The sequence below is a fragment of the Odocoileus virginianus genome, chromosome 20, assembly GCF_023699985.2.
Source record: "Odocoileus virginianus isolate 20LAN1187 ecotype Illinois chromosome 20, Ovbor_1.2, whole genome shotgun sequence".
Taxonomy (NCBI): domain Eukaryota; kingdom Metazoa; phylum Chordata; class Mammalia; order Artiodactyla; family Cervidae; genus Odocoileus; species Odocoileus virginianus.
In genome coordinates, this window is record NC_069693.1 from 25,120,681 (window position 1) to 25,132,858 (window position 12,178).

Sequence of the window (12,178 nt, forward strand, 5' to 3'; positions counted from 1 at the left end):
TGCTTCATTCTGTACTCCAAGGCCAAATTTGCCTGTTACTCCAGGTGTTTCTTGACTTCTACTTTTGCATTCCAGTCCCCTATAATGAAAAGGACATCTTTTCTGGGTGTTAGTTCTAGAAGGTCTTGTAGGTCTTCATAGAACCATTCAACTTCAGCTTCTTCAGCATTACTGGTCAGGGCATAGACTTGGATTACCATGATATTGAATGGTTTGCCTTGGAAATGAACAGAGATAATTCTGTCGTTTTTGAGATTGCATCCAAGTACTGCACTTTGGACTCTTTTGTGGACTATGATGGCTACTCCATTTCTTCTAAGGGATTCCTGCCCACAGTAGTAGATATAATGGTCATCTGAGCTGAATTCACCCATTCCAGTCCATTTAAGTTTGCTGATTCCTAAAATGTCGATGTTCACTCTTGCCATCTCCTGTTTGACCATTTCCAATTTGCCTTGATTCATGGACCTAACATTCCAGGTTCCTATGCAATATTGCTCTTTACAACTTCGGACTTTATTTCCATCACCTGTTACATCCACAACTGGGTATTGTTTTTGTTTTGGCTCTGTCTCTTCATTCTTTCTGGAGTTATTTCTCCACTGATCTCCAGTAGCATATGGGGCACCTACCAACCTGGGGAGTTCATCTTTCAGTGTCCTCTCTTTTTGCCTTTTCATACTGTTCATGGGGCTCTCAAGGCAAAAATACTGAAGTGGTTTGCCATTCCCTTCTCCAGTGGACCACGTTTTGTCAAAACTCACCACCATGACCCGTCTGTCTTGGCTGGCCCTACATGCGTGGCTCATAGTTTCATTGAGTTAGACAAGGCTGTGGTCCATGTGATCAGATTACAATGTTATTTGATTAGTTATGATAGTTCAGTTGGTAAAGAATCTGCCTGCAATGCAGGAGACCCCGGTTTGATTCCTGGGTCAGTAAGATCCACTGGGGAAGGGACAGGCTACCCACTCCAGTATTCTTGGTCTTCCCTTGTGTGGTTCAGCTGGTAAAGAATCCACCTGCAATGCAGGAAACCTGGATTCAATCCCTGGGTTAGGAAGATCCACTGGAGAAGGGAAAGGCTACCCATTCCAGTACTCTGGCCTAGAGAATTCCATGGACTGTATAGTCCATGGGGTCATAAAGAGTTGGACACGACTGAGTGACTTTCACTTCATTTCTTGATTCCTTAGTATCAATAGCTTAGTATACCATTGCTTAGTGTCCCCATTTTGTGCTTGGGGAAATATATAAATGACGGGAAATTTCGACACAGAGAATTAGATTTATATAATTATGTTTTGTCGGGAAGATCCCCTGAAGAGGGAAATGGCAACCCACTCCAGTATTCTTGCCTGGAGAATCCCATGAACAGAGGAGCCTGGCAGGCTACAGTCCATGGGGTCGCAAGAGTTGGACACGTCTTAGCGACTAAACCATCAATTTATGTTTTATATATCACAAATAGTCTAAAAACTTACTAGACTTAGACTTGACTTTTTGACATTAGACAATCACACATCCATGTGGTAGAAAATATTTGCAAGTAAATATTCCTTACATGCTTTATCAAGAGGATGGATATTAAAAAAAAATAATGCTTTCTATCACTGGTGCAGGAATATAATGCTCTGGAACAAAGCAAGCGTCATTCAGAAAATGAATGAGGGGTCTAAGGAGGCCGCTCTGAGGCAGGGCTTAGTAGACTGAGACTTAAGGAGGCAGCTGCAGGAACACGAGGGAGAAAAGAACTTCAGGCTGGAGGAACTGAGGGTGCCGAAGTCCCAGGGTGGAGACAAACTGGATGGGTTTTCAAAACATACCTAGTGTAACTGTGGCAGAGTGACACAGAGGTCAGGCAGTTAGGCTGGGGTTTGATGAAGCAAGGTTTTAGAGGCTATGATAAGGAGTGTGGATTTTACTTTAAGTGTGATGGGAACCACTGGATTAGCAGCAGTGGAGTCACTTACTGCTATGAGGAGATCAGAGAAATATTTCCTGTTGTTCCAGAATTGGTAACCAGGACTCAGAGCTGAGACTAAATTCTTCTGCATTCAAAAGAGAGACAAGGGACTTCTCTGTTGGTCCAGTCGTTAAGAATCTACCTGCCAATGCCAGGTCCTTCCCAGACCTGGTTCGATCCCCAGTCCGGGAAAATTCCACATGCCACGGAGCAACTAAGCCCGTGCGCCAAACTACTGTGTACTTAGAGCCCATGCTCTGCAACAGAGAAGCCATCGTGATAAGAAACCCGAGCACCTCAACTAGAGAGTAGCCCCCCACTTGCAGCAACTAGACAAAGCTCTTGCACAACAACGAAGACACAGCACAGCCAAAAATTAATTAAAATAATATATAATTAAAAAAGAGAGGGACAAATGGCATTTTTCACAGAACTAAAAAAATTATCCTAAAATGTGTATGGAAACATTAAAAACCCCGAATAGCCAAAACAATTTTGAGAAAAGAAGAACAAAGTCGGAGGTATCACACTTCCTGATGTCAAGCTATATGATGAAGCTGCAGTGATCTAAACGGTATTGGCACAAAAGCAGACACATACATCAATGGAACAGAATAGAGAGCCCAGAAATGAAGCTACACTTATTATAAGGGCAATTAATCTATGACAAAGAAGACAAGAATATACAATGGGGAAAAAAAAGATAGCCTCTTTGATAAACAGTTTTCTTTGGGAAAACTGGACAGCTACATGCAAAAGAATCAAACTGATATTCTCACACTGCACACAAAAACAAATTCAAATGGATTAAAGGCTCAAATGTAAAACCTGAAATCATAAAACATCCAGAAGAAAACATAGGCAATACTCTCTTTGACAGAGGTCTTAGTAATATATTTTTTTATATGTCTATCCGGGCAAGGGAAACAAAAGCAAAAATAAGTTAACAGGGCTACATCAAACAAAAAGCTTTTCCCCAGCAAAGGAAATATCAATAAAATAAAAAGACCACCTACTAATGAAACAGGACACCTACTAACGAAACAGGGAGAAAAAAATCTACTGAATAGAAGATACTTGTAAATGATATATCCAATAAGGGGTTAATATCCAAAATATTCAGAGAACTCATACAACTCAACATAAAAAACCAAACAACCAAATTTTAAAAATGGGCAGAAGATCTGGACAGATGTTTTTCCAAAGAAGACATACAGACACATGAAAAGATGCTCAACATCACTCATCATCAAGAAAGTGAAAACAAAACCACAGTAAGATATCACCTCACACCTGTCAGAATGATTATTATAAAAAAGACAACAAATAAAAAATGTTAGTGAGGATACTGAGAAAAGGGAACCCTCATGCACTGTTGGTGGGAATGTAAAGTGCTACAGCCACTATGAAAAACAGTTGGAGATTTTTCAAAATATTAAAAATAGAACTACCATGACCCAATCATTTCACTCCTGGGCATTTATCCAAGGAAAACAAAAACAGTTACAAAAGAGATATGTACCCCTATATTCACTGCAGCATTATTTACAATAGCCAAGTGCCCATCAACCCATGATGACCAGCCCAAGTGCCCATCAACACACAAATGGATAAAGAAGATGTGGTATATACACAATAGAATATTCGCCATAAAAAAGAATGAAATCTTACCATTTTTGACGACATGGATGGACCTAGAGGGCGCTATGAAAGGTAAAATATGTCACAGAAAGACAAATACTGTTTGATTTCACTCCTATGTGGAATCTGAAAAGCAAAACATATGAAACATAAAACAGAAACAGAGTTAGAGATACAAAGAACAGAAGTGGTTACCTAGGAGAAGGGGTTGGGGGGAGAAGTAGATGAGGAAGATTAAGAGGTACAGACTTCCAGTCTTGAGATGAGCCATCTGTATAAAATTACAGTTTGGCAAATACAGTCAGTGACAAAGTAATAGCTTTGTGGTGCTCTACTGTAGGCGATCATTTGACATGAATAGAAAAAAATCACTATGTTGTGTAACAGAACTAACATAGTGTTGCAGGTCAGTTACACTTTAAAACCAAATAAACAAACATACAAAGTCAGAGAAAAAAAGATCATATTTGTACTTACCAGAGGCAGAGGGTAGGAGGGAGAGGAAATTGGATAAAGGCAGTCAAGAGGTATAAATGTCCAGTTATAAATAAGTACTAGAGATGTAATGTACAACATGAGCCATATCATTAACACTACTGTATGTTATATATGATGGCTTTCCATGGTGGCTCAGGGGTAAAGACTCTGCCTGACAATGCAGGACACGCAGGAGAAACAGGTTTGATCTCTGGGTCTGGAAGATCACTTGGAAGAGTAAAAGGCAACCCGCTCCAGTATTGGCTGGGAAATCCCACGGACAGAGGAGCCTGCCAGGTACAGTCCATGGAGTTGCAGAGAGACAGGATTTAAGAGATTGAGCGCACACGCACGTGAGACCAAAGGAAGAATTCTTCAGAAGGGCAAGCCCTCCACCTAGTGGGGAATGTGAGGTTCCACACCCTCGGCCAGGAGAATGGGAGAAAGAAAACATTGAGAGCACCCAGAAGGGGAGGGTATATAAACTACCCCAAGGCCTCCCCAAAGCAAGGGAAAGCGGAATTAGAGAACAGGATGAGGGAGTGTAAGGAGAGCAGGCTGAGTTTTCATTATTTGTGTAGTAAGTGGATGCAGTGGAAAAACAACTGGGCTTCGGTCGCCGGGGAAGGTGGGGCAGGGGTGCAGCTCACAACAGTTAAGAGGCCGTGTAATTAATTGATTATGAGAAGAAGCTGAGGCGTTAGAAGAGGCTGAAGCAGAGTCAGAGCTCGCAAGTCTAGTACTAGCGGGTTTCCTCTAAAGAACTCACGAACACACGTCCATTTTATCAATGAAATATCTTAAATCTTTTTAAAGGCATTGGGGAATTACAAAATGGGTAAGGAACACACAGAGCCAAAATGAAGCAAAATTAACTCAGAGTAGTAGACAGACCACGGAAAACTAGTTTTCACCTGGAAGTCATTTTCCAGATGGGACAAACCTGAACTTTGCTTCATGATCCTGTAAGTATTGAGGCCAGGTGATGACACTCAAACCCCATCCAAGGATGGATATCTAACAGAAGACACACAAACACACCCCAATTCAAACTGGGACCCCAAGGGTGAACACCCTCCTGGTGGAGACTAAAGGTAAATTGCCTGTTTCAGATCTTGGCAATGAGTGGAAGAGGTGGCAAACATCTCCCCGGAGAATTTGTAGCAGCAACACCAGGGTCCCTATGTGGATTTGCAACCCGAGTTCACAGTCCCTGGGTGCTCTAAAAAACTGCAAGCTAGGGGCTTCCCTGGTGGTGTAGGCGGTCAAGAATCTGCCTGCCAGTGTGGGGGACGCAGGTTTGATCCCTAGTCCGGGAAGATCTCCAACATGCCACAGAGCGACTAAGCCTGTGCACCAGAGCCCATGAGCCACAACTACTGAAGCCTAGGAGCCTAGAGCCTGTGTTCTGCAACAAGAGAAGCCAGCGCAATGAGAAGCCCGAGCACTGCAATAAAGGGAAGCCTCTACTCGCCCTGACTAGAGAAAGCCCATGTGCAGCAACGAAGACCAATCACAGCCAAAAAAAACCTTCGCCAGCTAAAAACTTAGTTTCTGTTGGTCCCGGGTTAATGGAGCATCTGGCAGAAGTAAGCACAAATCCTGCCTGGAGGAAACTACGTTCCCAAGAAATAGGAGCTCACAGTCTTGAATCACAAAACACACGTAGGAAACAAGGAACAAAGAATGACAGACAGGAAAAAACTGTATAGTCAGATTTATAACAATGTCAAATAGAGGGAGTTCTCAAACACAGAATTAATTAATATGTCCAATACGTTTCAAAAATTATTTTAATAAATTCAAGTACAGGTTTAGTGTATGAGTAGAGATCAAGATTTTTATATTAATCTTATAAAACAGAACTGAATAAGATCCAAGTAGAATTCTTATAAATGAAAAACTATAGTAGGTTACAGGCTTCCCTGATAGCTCAATTGGTAAAAAATCTGCAATGCAGGAGACCCTGGTTTGATTCCTGGGTCGAAAAGATCCGCTGGAGAAGGGAAAGGCTACCCACTCCAGTGTCTTGGGCTTCCCTTGTGGCTCAGCTGTTAAAGAATCCACCTCCAATGCAAGAGACCTGGGTTCGATCCCCTGGAGAAGGGAAAGGCCACCCACTCCAATATTCTGGCCTGGAGAATCCCATGGACTGTACAGTCCATGGGGTCGCAAAGAGTCGGACATGACTGAGTGACTTTCACTTCACTTTCATGTAGGTTACATTTAAAACTTCACACACAGAGTTAACAACAGATTAGGCATAGCTGGAGAGAAAACCAGTGAGCAGAATCTAGACCTCAGGAAATTATTCACAAAAGGACAAAGAGAAGGAAAAGATGTAAAAAGCAGAGAGCTATAATATATCTGATCTGAGTTTCCCCAGTGGCTCAGCAGTAAAGAATCTGCCAACAATGCAGGAGAACCAGGTTCGATCTCTGGGTCAGGAAGATCCCCTGGAGGAAGGCATGGCAACCCACTCCAGTATTCTTGCCTGGAGAATCCCATGGAGAGAGGAGCCTGGGAGGCTACAGTCCAAAGGCAGACAAAGAGTTGGACATGACAAGTGACTGAGAATGCATAATGTATTTAACTGGGTTCCAAAAGAATAAAAGAAGAAAATAATGGGTCTAAGTAATATTTGAAAAGATAAAAGCTGAGAATTTTCAGAACTGATGAAAGCTACAAATTTACAGATTCTGGAATACCAATATCCCGAGCCAGATAAATAAAAAGACACTTACACTGAGACACATCTTAGTGAAACAAACAAAAAACAAAACAAAACAAAACACCAAAGATCTTAAAAGTAGTGAGAGAAAAGACAGGTGATCTTTGAAAGAATGAGATGTCACTCATCACAGGCTCTAGGGATCAGAAGGGAACTTTGAGAGGCAGGAGGGAGGCCTGAGCTGGGCTGGAGCTGGGTGAGCTCAGCCTTCGGCGCTCAACGGCAGTAGGATAGCAAAATGGTGCAAAGATAGGTTTATTCACTTTTAAACCTAAGATTAAAAAGTTTTCAAATGTCCATTTCAAGGATTATTTATAAAACCTGAGAAGGGACCACCTGGAGATTTTGGACAGCAAAACCCCTTGAGTCACATCGCTCTGGTGGCTGGCTTGGATTTCTGCATAGACAGATTCACAGACAAGACACACACACCCGGGAGGAATCTCTGATTCCTCCTCATGTTCTGAAATCCCGCCCCAAACCTGAGCTACCCCTAACCATCTTCCCAAACCAGTTCACCTAAGGTGTGAGTGCTAACTGGTGCCTGTCAGCTGACTGCCGCCCCGGATATCCCACAGGGCTCTGAGCCCTGGGGAGGAAGCCAAACCCACTGTGGAATGGGGGATGGTCTGCGGGGAGTCCAAGAGCAGCCTTGAGTAGCTCTAGACACTGACCCCTGGGTCCCAGGCATGGTCCCCTTCCTTCTGCTGGAGGTCTGCACTCTGGACGGGAGGGTCGGGGCACCTCTCAGGGAAAGCGAGGCCATACCCCATCCGGCTCTGCTGCTGGAGGTCAGGGGACAGTTATAGACTGGCCACAAAACACAGACATCCGAGTGGCCAGTTTCCTCGAACAGGTTCATACCTGCGGGTAGACCACCATGCCAGCTTGCCATTACAAGCCTCCCAGCCAATCAAGAGTTTCTTTCTTCTCTGCATCCTCCTGTCTCCATGACAACCACCTCAGCATCTGCTGCAGACTCGCAGTTCTCCTGCTGAAAAGACCTTCCTGCAGGTCCCGTCCAGGTTCCCTGCACAGGGGTTGGGCTAGGGAGATTGGAGGGGAGCCTCTAAGTGTGCTAGTGGTACCCGAAAGCCTCTTTACACCCTGAAACGTGGTGGGAAGGGTGTTGCGGAGCAGAAGATGCTAGATTCAGCGGGACTCTGTCTCAGCCAGGGCAGAGGTAATGTGTTTTCTACATCACCTGCTCTTTTACTGCCCACATAGATTTGACCGTTAACTCTTCACTCAGTCTGCTAAGGGTCTAGGTTTCTGGCTGGGGCCTCCCCTATAACACAAGCATATTTCAAGTTCCAGTCATTTTAAAACATTCATTAAAATGTGCCACTCTCTGGTTTCCACGAAAATTCGTGAGATACGGGTACCGGCAAAAGTAGCTGGCCCAAGTCCAACCCTGTTAAGTCAGAAAACCAGCAATTCCTGGAGTACCAGGGAACTCAGGTCCCCTGACTATCTTCTGTGTGCACACTTGAGCCAGAAAGACTAGACGGGGGCCCTGAATGTGGGCTGTGTGTCTTCAGCCCTCCACTGCAAGAACGTTGGCTGAGCTTTGAGTCGGACTCAGGGAAGCGAGTCTCAGCTCCCTGGTCCTCTACTGCAGATAAGACCAAGCACCTGCTTCAGTCAGTTTGCGACTTCCAGAGCATCCTTCGGTGGAGCGTGGGGCTCGAGCGCCACCTGCCTGCCACTGTGCATCTACTGCTGAAAAGATATCCGCAGAGCAATAACAGTTATTAGAAGTTTCTGCCTGGCTAGGTGCCTCACATTCACTACAGCAACTGAATTTAACAACCTATGAAATAGATATTCTCATCCCAATTTTACATATTAGGAAACAAGTTCAGAGAATTTAAGAAGTGTGCCAAGGTCACTTAGCTACCAAGTGTCAGATCCAGGATTCATCCTATCTCAGGCATGCTCTTGGAAAGTGAAATGTTAGTCGCTCAGTCGTGTCCACCTCTTTGTGACCCCATGAACTGTAGTCTGCCAGGCTCCTCTGTCCATGGAATTCTCCAGGCAAGAATACTGGAGTGGGTAGCCATTCTCTTCACTTTCCAACCCAGGGATCAAACCTGGGTCTCCCCCATTGCAGGCAGATTCTTTACCATCTGAGCCACCAGGAAACCCTGTGCATATACTCTCCCATGTTACAGTTGAGTCCCTGGTGATCCTGTTCCGAGGGCCCTCCAATGGGGTCTTCTGCCTGCCTCTGACCCTATGGGCTCAGCATAGTTTCCCCCCAGAGCTCTCATGCCCCTCTGTGGATCACCACCCACTAGTCATCAGACCAGAGTCTGGCTGCTGCTGAGACTCACCTGATGGTCACTGTGCATGCAGGCCACCACATCTGCACCTTAAACAGGACCACCGGATTTTTTCCTTATTGTCAGTAGATTCAGGGCCTAAGTTTTCATTAATTACTAGGATAACCCATTTAATATGTTGTAATGGGCATCTTTTTTCCCCTCTTCTGCTCAGCATCCCTTCCTTTCTGTCTCAGTAGCACCCCCCTTTCTTGAAGGAATTTCTTGTCCCTTCTCTATGAAGGGATGGGTGATGGAGGGTGGGAGAAGGGAATGGGAAAGGGGGATGAGAGAGAAAACATAGGAGAGAAAGACTGTCTGAATGAGTCCTGCTGGATTTGTGTGTACAGCTGTTGCCCAGCTGGTCCATAGTTTGATCACATGCACCAATAATTTCCTTTGTCCTATGCCAGTTTAAAATGACTTCTCCATCTCTTGCAACTAGAGTCCTAGACACTACATTACACTAACCACCTCTGAACTAGAAATATTCAAAACAGACTAATGCCACTCACTAGTCCTGTGAGTGGCTTCACTAGAAATGAAGCCTTTGCTTAATTATAGAGGGCGATGGATTTTGAGATCAGCCAGGCCAGCTTCTTCATTTTATAAAAGCAACAGAAGCCCAGACAAGGAAAGACACTAACTAGAGAGGAAGAAAATGGTATAGGAAGGAAAAGATGCACGTGATCAGCTAAAGGAGATTCTTCAGTTACATTGTAGCATTATATATATGCATACACACAAGTATATTTAAACGTGGGGTTTACAACATTCTAAACTAAAAAAACGGTAATAAAATAATGACACTTTGTTGCATTGGTCTTTCTCTTCAGCTCCATTTACAGGACTGCTGTTGTGTGGTCTCCTGCACGTGTCTTTCCCTCTCTGGGTGTCTATTTCATCTTTAAAAGGAAGGCTCTGGTTTGGCCGATCCAAAACCCCATTTTCTATTTCTTCCACAACTGCTATGCCTGGCTCAACCAGGAAAAGCACGACCTGAGTGGAGCTGAGAAAACAAGAAAGGGAAAGTCACCGGAGCCCTCCGTCCCTGCCTTTGCCTGGAGCTGAGGGCCACAGATGCAGGAGCACTTGTGACACCCAGCTTGGGCATTCTCTGCACCTCCCTGCCAGAGTAGGGATAAGGCAGCAGTGGCTCCGTGGTTACCACGGCAACCAGCCGGCTGGCTTGTCCTCTGTTTCCCTCTAGTGGACATCCAGGATACCTACAGCTCTGTCATTTTTTCTCTTGGGCGGCCTGTTCCGCAGGCGGCTGTCCAGGGAAGAGGCTCTCCTACAGGCCCTGCTCTGCTAGGCCATTTTGAGCCTTGACTTCAGTGGGCCCGGTACCCATCCCACCAGTTCAACCATTCCAGCTTCTCTCCCCTGGAGCCAGGTTTCTCTGACTTTGTTGCCCATGCCCAATAGCCCTAACCACTCACCCCTTCCAGTCAGAGTCCTGGGGTCTTAAGGGCTCTGAGCCAGGGCTCTTCCAGAATCCCCCTAGAAAGCGCAAAGTCCAATGTGATGTGAAATAAAACACTCTTCCTTCGGCCAGACCCCACCCCTCACCCCAACAGCCCTCAATTCAGACTTCAGCTTCCAGAGCCACTTTTCCAGATGGACTTTGTCCATCCTTAGGATGGGGTCCCATAGACACAAGAACCTGGCCAGGATCCAGGAAGGGACTAGTGTAGTGTGGGCATTACCAGAGCTGGATATGGCAGCCGCAGTTGGGAAGTAGACAAGCCTACAGACAAACTAACCCAATGTGGGACTTGGTGGGGGGGATTTCCCTGGTGGTCCAGTGGCTAAGACTCTGAGCTCCCAATGCAAGGGGCCAGGGTTCGATATCACATGCTGCAACTAAGAGTTGGCATGTCACAGCTAAAGATCCCACATGCCGTAACTAAGACCCAGAGCAACCAAATAAATATACTTCTTTAAAAGTACATGCATGAATTTTTAAAAAATGTGACTGGGGATGGGCAGTGACAAGGTTGGTGGTGCAGGGTACACTGGGAGCAGGCGTGAGGAAGGGGGACTCTCCCTAGCCTGAGCCAGAAAGAAAAGCTTCTTGGTGGATGCAATGTCTGTGTTGAAGCTCCAAGGGTGAACAGGCACATGGCCTAGAGTAAAGATGTGAGGGACAGTTAATAATGGACTGGGGGGTCTTTGGAGTCTGCCTTCTTGAGGATGCATGATCAGGGTCCATGGATCCTGTCCTTGTCCTTTGACCCTTCTCACCCTGCTCCCTCGCTCTGAGCAGTCTCCTCCAGCCCCAAGATTATAACCAGCATCCCTTTGCTACCTGTGGTCCATTCTACCTTGTCACATGCAATCCCTGCTACCTGGACTGCCCTTGACTTACATGCCTCTCTGGGGAACCCATCGCTCAAGACACACCTTGATATTCCCTCCTTTTTGGTGCCTTTTCAAAACCAATCTTTCAATCATACATTCATTCTACAAACTGCTATTGAGCACCAAGCATTAGGTCCAGAATGGGTCCCTACATTGTAACTGTTTACCTGTCTGTCCTCCCCAGCTGACCAGGATCTCCTGGGGGCGGGTGCAGGCAGGATTGTGTCTTTTGTTTTCTTAAACCTCAGCTTTTAAGATTCATTCCCTGTATGAATGGATGGATGACTGAATGAATTTAGGTATAGCATCTCTTTGTAAAACCACAAGAAACACTCTAGTTACCAGAGCTGGAACCCTCTGACTCCCAGTTTTGTCTCCTGACACTGTCCCCAAAGAATTTGGCCATATGTTATTAAATTGAAGTGAATTAAAATTTGCTTGAAATAACCACAGACTCCCCCGCTCCTCTGAGCCTGCAGTGACCGTATTACATCTCTTCCAGGCACAGAAGTTTGACATTTCATTGCAAAGTCATTTTCTTCTCATTTCCTTATGTTGCTAAAATATTCTATTTCTCTTCACTTCCCCTTTGTGTTCCCATTACTCACGTTTAGTTAAATTTATCTGCTGCCATTTAATCATCTGAGATAGGCTTGCTGGTGGGGACATTCTTAG

General features: G+C 45.0%; 1 protein-coding gene across 3 annotated transcripts in view; it reads right to left on the reverse strand.

Annotated features, from left to right (window-relative positions):
- ZFP90 (ZFP90 zinc finger protein) overlaps positions 1 to 12,178 on the reverse strand; it is a 96,723-nt gene that overhangs the window by 25,224 nt on the left and 59,321 nt on the right. For all 3 annotated transcript variants that reach the window (XM_020893378.2, XM_070451100.1, XM_070451099.1), the window contains one exon: positions 3,638 to 3,733. The gene's annotated coding sequence lies outside the window, so the exon portion shown is untranslated. The remainder of the gene's footprint in view (positions 1 to 3,637; positions 3,734 to 12,178) is intronic.